Raw genomic sequence first — 10,535 nt, 5'->3', positions numbered from 1 at the left:
TGTGATAAACAGAGTGAACCGTAAGAAACAGCAAGGTACAAAAATCAGACATGATGCTGCACAAATACGTACTTCATACTGCTCAGAATTGGGAACAGCTAGACAGTGATTCTGAGGTAGAATATGAGAAAGATGTAACGGGGCAGTTGCGCCCTGTTAGGCATACTACTCGTACATCCACATAGGAGAGTAGATAGCAGCAGCAACAGGTCCTAGCAGATGGGATAGCTATGGACTCAAATAATCAACCTTCCATGTTACCAGCAGTAGGAAATGATGGGACAACAGCTATAACAGTACCGGGAGGGGTACAGCTGTTTGTGATGAATCTTCTATATACAAACCCCCAAATCTGTAAACATACAAGGGATGAGACAAGGGGCACGGGAGCAGGAAGCCACTGCTTCAGAGACAGAGTGGGCTTCCATGAAAATGGAAGATTGGAAACAGAGAGATCTAATTGACATGTCCTGCAGATTGAGACAGGGGGCTAATGAATCCCTTCTAGAATGGGTTTTCAGACTGTGGGAGGAGATTCCATTGAGTTAAATGCCAGGGAGATGGCCCAAATGGGAATTTTGACTATAGATCCCCGGTTTCATTTGCAGATGTATCGTAGTAGGGATGGTATATGGACTCTACTGATAGGAGTACAGGCAGTCATATGTGAAGTGGTTAAAACCCCAATATCTTTGATGCCTACAACTCCATGGCATAACACCACAGAAGGTATTCGTAGATTGCGTTTACTGGGATGTGTGAGAGGGCTGGTAAAAGTGGTGGCCACGGGTGGTACAGGCACTACCCTGACCTCCTGGGATGGTCCGCATTTGTGTGTGTTGAATGAAGAGATGTGTGATGTGTTTGCAAAGTCAGCACCCACAAATATGAAAGTGTTTGTAAGGGCAGCACCCACAAACATGAAAACCCTGCTATATTTAGCGGTGGATGCCTCAGCTGGTATGACTGTATGGCAATTGAGCCAAATGTTAGATCAATTGGGGCATTTAGGGACAGATGCACCATGACAGAGACAGCTGACACAAAAGGGACCCCAGGCCAAGAGTAATACACGTCACAAAGTATCCCACAAACAGATGTTTTTCGAGTTATTGAATGCTGGTACCCCAAAAAAAGAAATAGATGGGGTTGGGACTGATGTCTTGCTAAAACTGTGGTTAGCCTTGAAGAAGAAGGGTGATAACTCAACACTCACCAAATAGATAGCAAAGAGTGATGTAGACAAGGAAGTAGCAGGGTAAGTTATTCCAACTGCTCCTCCCTGGAGCCACTCTTCCATGCCATCACTCTATGCTGAGGTAAGGGCAGAGCTAGACTAATTTTTGGGGACACGCCCTCCAACAGAAACTCAAAAAATAGAAGGGTGGATTATATCACAGCCCTTATGACTGTCAGGTGAGTCTCTGGATTCACGGGCCGGAGATCACAGCCTGTGAAATACCAGATATGCATATTACAACTCAGAGATAAATGCCCTTATGTGTTATGTGCAATTTCATGAGATAATGGGGCTTCTGTTGCACACTGTACAACTCTGTACTGGAGCTGAAGTTTCATTGTTCCACAGAACAGAAATACCAGCTAGCGCCACTACATGGGTAGCAGTAGAAGGCCTGGGGGTACACAAATGTGCACAGCATGATGTCACTGCAAGATGCAGCTAGGCAAAGGGCCTTTATTCCATGCAGAGGTATTGGTGTCTGACCTCCCAGACAATATCATAGGTATGGATATTTTGAAGGGACAGTCCATAGACACTCCCACAGGTACCTATGTGTTTGGTTGTGCCATAAGGACATGCACCCTCTTGACAGTGAAAAGTGTAGTCAGGGATAAGGCAAAATGGGACCCTGTGTATATCCCTGTCCCTGACACCTGTGCACATGATGCAATACCGCATACCAGGTGGCCACAAAGAAATTACAGAGACATTGGCAGCCTATGTGGAGGCAGGAATATTCAGACTGGCCATCAGCTCATTTAATGCACCTGTGTTCCCAGTGAAGAAATCTGATGGATCATGGAGAATGACTGTGGATTATCGGACTTTGAATTAAGCCACACAGCCTTTAACTGCAGCAGTTGCTGACATGGTCTTAATTGTACAGAGGATTGAAGATACTTCTTCTGAATGGCATGCAGTAATTGATCTGGCTAATGCATTCTCTTGTATTTCTATTGATCCACGCAGTCAAGACCAGTTTGCCTTTTCCTGGGAAGGGAGAGACTGACTGGACAACTGAAGTGTCAGATATACCACTACATTGATGACATCATGTTGTCCAGGGCAACCGCAGAGGAGGTAACTGAAGATCTACACAAATTGACCACCTACACAGAAGATTGAGGGTGGGTGATTAACCAGAACAAAGTACAAGGTCCTGCCCAACCTGTAAAGTTTCTAGGCATGAGGTGGACTGGTCCACAGAGGAAGATTCCAGAGCCAGTGTTGGATGCTATTGCTCGACTAAAGACTCCTACCACAATGAAAAAAGCTCAACAAGTACTGGGGACACTGGGATATTGGAGATCTTTTGTGCCACATTTGGGACTCATTCTCAGGCTAATCTACTGTGTAACCAGAAAGTCTGAGTTTACATGGACCAATGAACAAGAAGACGTATTTCAAGCTGCAAAACAAGCTATCTTCACAGCCAGTGATTAAAGGAATATAGCCTGCATATGACAGGCAGCATATACTGCAATATAAACGCTGATCAATGTAATCACTTGCAAACACCATACAGAATAAGGGGCTAGCAGGCACGATTGTAACAGTGTAACATTTTGTAACAAGATTGATAAGAACTGTTACACAATAGACAATCTGTGTGTCAGTACAGACTGCAGCTGCACAATAACAGCAAGATTATAATAGTCTGCATGGGATAGTTAGTACATACTGCATTTTCACAGCCAGTGATTAAAGGAATATAGCCTGCATATGGCAGGCAGCATATGCTGCAAAAATGTAAACAATATTGTAGCCAATATATAAGAAATACAAAATAAACAGTGGTACAGTAATTTTAAATACACATTTGTATTATTTCCCCAATTTTTCACACACATTTCTTTATTGTTTGTGATACTTGTTAATTTTAATATTTCGCCTATACAATAGGAATCTAGAGAATTCATATATTTTAAAAGAAAATAAATAAAGCATAATAATTTTAACAGAAATATTGTTAAATATAGAGACAAGAATCAATAAAAAGTGCACCATATTAGACACTCTCTTTCTCTTCTTCTTTTTGTGACTTATTATATTAAGAGAATGATTGGTAGCACCCTAGCCAGATGCGTCATTGAACACATTAAATTGTGTGTTATTGTAGCTGGGTCATGTATGTATGTATATTTATATATATATATATATATATATATATATGTATACATATACTGTATATATATATATATATATATATATGTATATATTTAACAAGGAATAAATATATATATAAATATTACTTGCGCGGGATTAAAATCAATTAACATATGGAATTATGCTGTAAACAAAACAGTGTTAAACAAATCAAAAAATGTTTTATATTTTAGATTCCTCAAAGTAGCCCCCTTTTGCTTGGATGACAGCTTTGCACACTCTTGGCATTCTCTCAATCAGCTTCATGAGGTAGTCTCCTGGAATGGTTTTGAATTAACAGGTATGCCTTGTCAAAAGTCAATATGTGGAATTAATTGCCTTCTTAATGTGTTTGAGACCATCCGTTGTGTTGTGCAGAGGTAGGGTTAGTACACAGTGGACACCACTATTTGACTACTGTTGTAATCCATATTATGGCACCAAACACTCAACTCAGTAAAGAGAAACAACAGTCCATCATTACTTTAAGACATGAAGGTAAGTTGATACGGATAATTTCAAGAACTTTGAATGTATCCTCAAGTGCAGTTGCAAAAAACCATCAAATGCTATGATGAAACTGGCTCTCATGAGGACCTCCCCAGGAAAGGAAAACCAAGAGTTACCTCTGCTGCAGAGGATAAGTTCATTAGCGTTACCAGCCTCAGAAACTGCTACTTAACAGCACCTCAGATTAGAGACCACATAAAGTCTTCACAGAGTTCAAGTAGCAGACAAATCTCGACATCAGCAGAGGAGACTGCGTGAATCAGGCCTTCATGATTGTATTGCTGCGAAGAAGCCACTACTGAGGATGAACAACAAGAAGAGAATTGATTGGGCCAAGAAATGGACATTAGACCAGTGGAAATCTGTACTTTGGTCTGATGAGTCCAAATTTGAGATTTTTTATTCCGACCGCCATGTCTTTGTGAGACGCAGAGAAGGTGAGCGGATGGTTTCTGCATGTGTGGTTCCCACTGCGAAGCATGGAGGAGGAGTGATGGTGTGGGGGTGCTTTGCTGGTGATGATACTGTTGGTGATTTATTCAAAATGCAAGGCATACTTAACCAGCATGGCTACCACAGCATTCTGCAGCGCCATGCCATCCCATCTGGTTTGCGCTTACTGGGACCATCATTTGTTTTCAACTCAGACAATGACCCAAAACACACCTCCAGGCTATGTAAGGGCTACTCAACCAAGAAGGAAAGTAATGGAGTGCTGCATCAGATGACCTGGCCTCCACAATCACCCGACCTAAACCCAATTGAGCTGGTTTGGGATGAGTTGGACCGCAGAGTGATGGAAAAGCAGCCAACAAGTGCTCAGCACCTCTGGGAACTCCTTCAAGACTGTTGGAAAACCATTCCAGGAGACTACCTCATGAAGCTGATTGGGAGAATGCCAAGAGTGTGCAAAACTGTCATCCAAGCAAAAGGGGTCTACTTTGAGGAATCTAAAATATAAAACATTTTTTGATTTGTTTATCACTTTTTTGTTTACAGCATAATTCCATATGTATAAGCCAACCCTAAGGTGTTTTTGACAGAGAGAAGCTAAGAAAGGACAAAGATCACCATTTAGTTATGTGACCAGACAGCACAGGCAGCACAGATGGTGTAATGGTTAGCATTGCTGCCTCACAGCACTGAGGTCATGGGTTCGGTTCCCACCATGGCCCTACATGTGTGGAGTTTGTATATTCTCCCTGTGCTTGCGTGGGTTTCCTCCGGGTACTCCGGTTTCCTCCCACACGCCAAAAAAAATATACTGGTCGGTTCATTGGCTCCCAACAAAAAAAATTAACCCTAGTGTGTATGTGTGTGCATGTGATAGGGAACATAGATTGTAAGCTCCACTGGAACAGGGACTGATGTGAGTGGCCAAATATTCTCTGTAAAGCGCTGCAGAATATGTGTGCGCTATATAAATAACTGGTAATAAATAAACTTAACCCCAAAATCAACATTAAGTTAATCCAAAATACACATCATAAAACTTGTTATTGAGATGTCAATTCCAATATTCATAATTGAGGCAACAGTTCTCCCTACTGTCTATTAATTTGTATGTATATTTCTAAAAATGACCTTTATACCTGTTAAAATGTTTATTCAGGAGTTTTTCTCTTAGAGAGCAGCCTATATAAATTGTACTTTCTCAGTATAGAATCAGCCTTATTCCTGGAACAACACTGACTGCAGAAGTGCTAAGATGGTTGAACATAGGCCCTGATTCAGGGCCGGACGCTCTAACAGAGCGCTTGCTCTGAATCAGGGCTGGTCTTTTTTATTTTTTAGAACGGCCTCCTGGCCGCTCGCATAGCTGTGGGTGACCACCCACAGCTATAGCGAGCGGCCAGGAAAATGGTCGTGATGGTCAATACGATCGCGACCATCGGGCTTGCGACGAGACCCTTATGATAGGGTCTCGTTGCCGCAAGCCCCAGAGAGCTATCGGCTCTTACAGAGCTGAAAGCTCTCCCACTGACATCACTTGTGATGTCAGTGGGGCCGGCCCGAGATGGTAGGCATTCTCATGGGAACGCCTCCGTCTGGGCAGCCACCCCCCCGGCCTGCCCACCAAAGGGGGCGTGCTGTCACTCAACATCGACAGCACGCCCCCTTTGGTGCGAGACCCTGAGCGACGGCTTGCCCATCGCTATCCGGGTCTCGCGCATGCGCACTGGCCCACCATCGACCCGGTTGCAAGTGCACAGCGCTTGCGACCTGGTCAGAATCAGACCCATAATCCAATCTCTAGATGCTGAAAGGCTCCTGGATTTGCTGATGTGATTGCTGTATCTACTGAATTCATTGCCGATTGTAGCCAAGTATATAATTTTATATTTAATTTGTTTAAGTATCATTTCTGGGAAGCCACTCATCTGGATTTGCTTATGTGATTGCTTTTTCTATTGAATTTATTGATGATTGTAGCTAAGTATATAATAAATTTACACTTTTATATTTAATTTGTTTAAGTAGCATTTCTGGAAATCTACTCTTCTGTGATCTCTTAGTCTGAACCCACCTGAAACATGGCGGTTTGTAGTCAATTTGCTGGTGGGTGGGATCCCGGACATCGATATACCGATGAATATAAGGGTACTAGCGTTGTCATCCCGACCCCACTATTCCAAACATCTAGAGCCAGGTAAGTAGCACATTGTCCCAGGGTATGGGGGGTTAGGTTTAGGCACCCCTGGGGGATTATTTGGTTTAGGCACCCCACGGGAAGGGTTAGGCTACAGGGAGGGGGGTTAGGCACAACCCCAGGATGGTTGTTTAGGGTGTGGGAAGGGGGGGTTAGGCACTAGGGGGAGGTTAGGGTCAGGCACCGAAGAGGGAGGGTTAGGGGGGTTGAAGGGTAGGAATAGTATACTTAATGTTACTATTTCGGTAATGATTCATATTTTAGCAATATGAGGATTAGAGATATTGCCTGAATGAAAATACCATTAATGATTGAATGTGATTTACACCATAGTGAATAGTATATATATATATTTTGTAGCAAGAAGTTCAGTAGATGTGTTACATTAGTTTATACGAGTATGTATACATGTATCAAATACTGTAGGGAATGATTTAAATAATCAAGTTTATATGTCTGATGTACATCAAATGTAGCACTGTTGTTAGGACAGTTTGAACAAGTTTTCCTGCTTATGTCATAAATAATTAAATGGGCACTGGTATGCACAGGTGTGTAATCATAAAACCAGTTCATCCATTGTCCAAGCTGAGGGCTTAACGACAGGGGCAATTTATCTACAGGTTGAGTCTCCCATATCCATATATATATTCCATTAACCAAAATATTCAGAAAACCGTAGTTTTCAGGCAGCAGTGTCACGTGACCTGACGTAATGATGTCATCAGGGGCTTGAACAGGTGACTCTGGGCACGATAGGTGACAGGAACTCTGCCTGCACTTTACCACCACGCTGGAGCCACTTGCAGCACCCACCGGACCCCTCAACCCACCGGACCAGGCACCAGCGGCCACCCTTTGCTCCACTGTGCCCAGCGGACACCCCCGCGGCACCCGCCAGACAGGCTCCAGCGGCCACCCTCTGCTTCAGAGAGCCCAGCAGGACCGCCCCCACACGCAGCACTCGCCGGGTCCCCCACAGGCCACCGTCTGTTCCTCCAGTGCTAGACCTCCCGCGGCAAGCACCGCACCTCCCCAGCACCTGCCAGACAGGCACTAGCTGCCGCCCTCTGCTCAGCAGGATCGCCCCACCCGCAACACTCGCCGGGTCCCCCACAGGCCACCGTCTGTTCCTCAGGAGCTAGACCTTCCGCGGCAAGCACTGCACCCGCCAGACAGGCACAAGCGGACACCACCTGCCCCAAGGAGCACAGCAGCACACACCAGACCCATCCCTTATCCACGGCACCCACCGGACCCCCCCAACGGAAAGGCCAGTCTGTTCCACTGAGCCTTCTCCCCACCTCACAGCACTTGCTGAACCAGGCACCAGTGGCTACATTCAGCTCTACTGAGCCTAGATTAAGGTATGTTAATCTTTCTATTTCTTGTGCATGTTGTAACCCCTCTGTAGCTGCCCTGGTCACTGTGTACCTTCCTCTACAGTCACCATTAGGTGTCTGTACCTCCCTCCATAGTCAATATTAGGCATGGTGTACCCCCTATGTAACTGCCCTGGGCACTGTTTACCTCACTGTACAGTCACTAGTAGGCATTGTGTACCCCGTGTTCCTCCCTCTACAGTCACCATTAGGCATGGTGTACCCCCTCTGTAGCTGCCACTGGGCATTATGTACCCCCTCTGCTGGCACAGGGCATGATGTACCCCTTCCTGTAGCTAGTATTGTGCATGGCATATCCCTCCCTGCAGCTGGCAATGGGCATTGTCCACCCATCTGTGGCATCCATTCGTGGCTGTGACTCCATGTATTTAAAGCTGCGTACCAACGAGCTATATCGTTCCAAATTGGATTGACAAATTGGGCATTTTGTGCAGTGTTTATGCCCGATTTGCGTGCTCCTGCAGTCACATGCATTATCACGTGATTGGCCGTGCTGCATGGCCATCACACTATATTGCATGCCACGCCTTGCATGAAGGACGGAACAAGTGATTGTTCTGTCATTCATTAATCACTGTAGTGTGTCCCTACAATCATGCGATGTCCAGGGTGAAGGCAAATCACCCTGAACATCGGCACAATTGCTGATTTTTAGTGAAATTAAAAATCTCTTCACAGGAGTTTTGCATCGTAGAAATCCAGAAAACAGTGGTATAACTGCACTCTTAATGCACTGTTGCTGCTTTTAAGTGATTGTGGACAGGCCTGGTTTAAGATTTGTGGGAAGGAACCTATCAATTGTCTGTAAAATATGCTGGCAGTGTTATTAAAAATAAAATTAACACTGAGTGGGTTTTCGCTGCACAAGCAAAATTTTAAGAAAAAGATGGTACGCAAATATTTGTCTTTCAACAGAGCTCTCTTTTTTTCATTTCTTCCAGCCTTGGCTGCTGTTGCGGCTTTATGTGACATCCTACCTGCTGTTTCTTTGAGGTCCTTCCCTTGCTGGCCTTTGGAACGCCATCACCCTTTTGTGTGGCTGCAAGCCCTGGTGGGTAAGTTTTGCTTTTGGCTCAGCACAAAAGAGGCAACTTTTATTATACAGCAGGGGTGCTCAACATGTGGCCCTCCAGCTGATTTGGAACTACACAACATGTGTAATGTGTAAGCCCACAATAGCAGGAGGACCACATGTTGTGCACTCCTACTCTACATTGCACTGTACTTTGTATTTACTCTGGTTGTTTAATAAAGTCAACCTTTCTCGTTGACTGTCTTTACAGGTACTTATTAACCAGGAGAAAGTGCTCTGTGGTGTAAATACACTGTATAGTGGTGATAAATGTCAAAAAGTCCTGTAGACAGTCAGAAAAAAAAAGGAAGCGTTGCTGTTTAACTATATCAGATAAAATCAAGCTGCTGCAGAAACTGGACAGCGGTGTAAGTGTGAAACATCTTACAGAAGAGTTTGGTGTTGGTGTGACCACCATATATGACCTGAAGAAACAGAAGGTTCAACTGTTGAAGTGCTTTACTGAAAGTGATGAACAGAAGTTGATAACTAATAGAAAAACACTGCATAATGCTAAAAGTGTGGATCTAGATCGTGTACTGAAAGAGTGGATCCATCAGCGTCGCAGTTAACACGTGCCACTTACTGGTATGTTGATCATGAAACAAGCAAAGATTTTTCACAATGAACTGAGGTCCTGATTCAGAGCCGGACGCTCTAACAGAGCGCTCGCTCTGAATCATTGCCGGCCTTGTTTTTTTAGAGCGGCCTCCTGGCTGCTCGCATAGCTGTGGGTGACCACCCACAGCTATAGCGAGTGGCCATGATGATGGTTGCGATGGTCAAGACCATCGCGACCATCGTGTTTGCGACGAGACCCTTGTGGTAGGGTCTCGTTGCCGCAAGCCCCAGAGAACTTTCGGCTCTAACAGAGCCGAAAGCTATCCCACTGACATCACTCAACATCGACAGCACGCCCTCTTTGGTACGAGACCCGGAGCGATGGTTTGCCCGTCGCTATCCGGGTCTCGCGCATGCGCACGACGGAGCCGGCTCCGTCGTGGGCATGCGCACTGGGCCACCAGCTAATCTGAATCAGGCCCTGAATATTGAAGGGAACTGTGAATATACAATAGGCTGGTTGCAGAAATTTAAGAAAAGACACGGCATTAAATATTTCAAGATTTGTGGTGATAAAGCATCTGCCGATCATGAAGCAGCGGAGAAATTTATTTTTGTTTGCCGAGGTCATTGCAGATGAAAATCTAATGCCAGAACAAGTCTATAATGCTGGCGAAACAGCACTGTTTTAGCGTTATTGCCCCAGAAAGACACTGACTACAGCTGATGACAAAGCTCCTACAGGAATTAAAGATTCTAAGCACAGAATAACTGTGCTGGGGTGTGCTAATGCAGCGGGCACACATAAGTGTAAACTTGTTATGATAGGCAAAAGCTTGCGTCCTCGCTGTTTTAAAGGAGTTAACTTCTTACCAGTCCATTATTATTCTTACAGAGAGGTATGGGTCACCAGAGAAATCTTTTCCGATTGGTTTCACAAACATTTTGTAC

The sequence above is a fragment of the Taudactylus pleione genome, unplaced genomic scaffold, assembly GCF_031769625.1.
Source record: "Taudactylus pleione unplaced genomic scaffold, aTauple2 ptg000309l, whole genome shotgun sequence".
Lineage (NCBI taxonomy): Eukaryota > Metazoa > Chordata > Amphibia > Anura > Myobatrachidae > Taudactylus > Taudactylus pleione.
Note: the sequence above shows the minus strand (reverse complement) of the source record.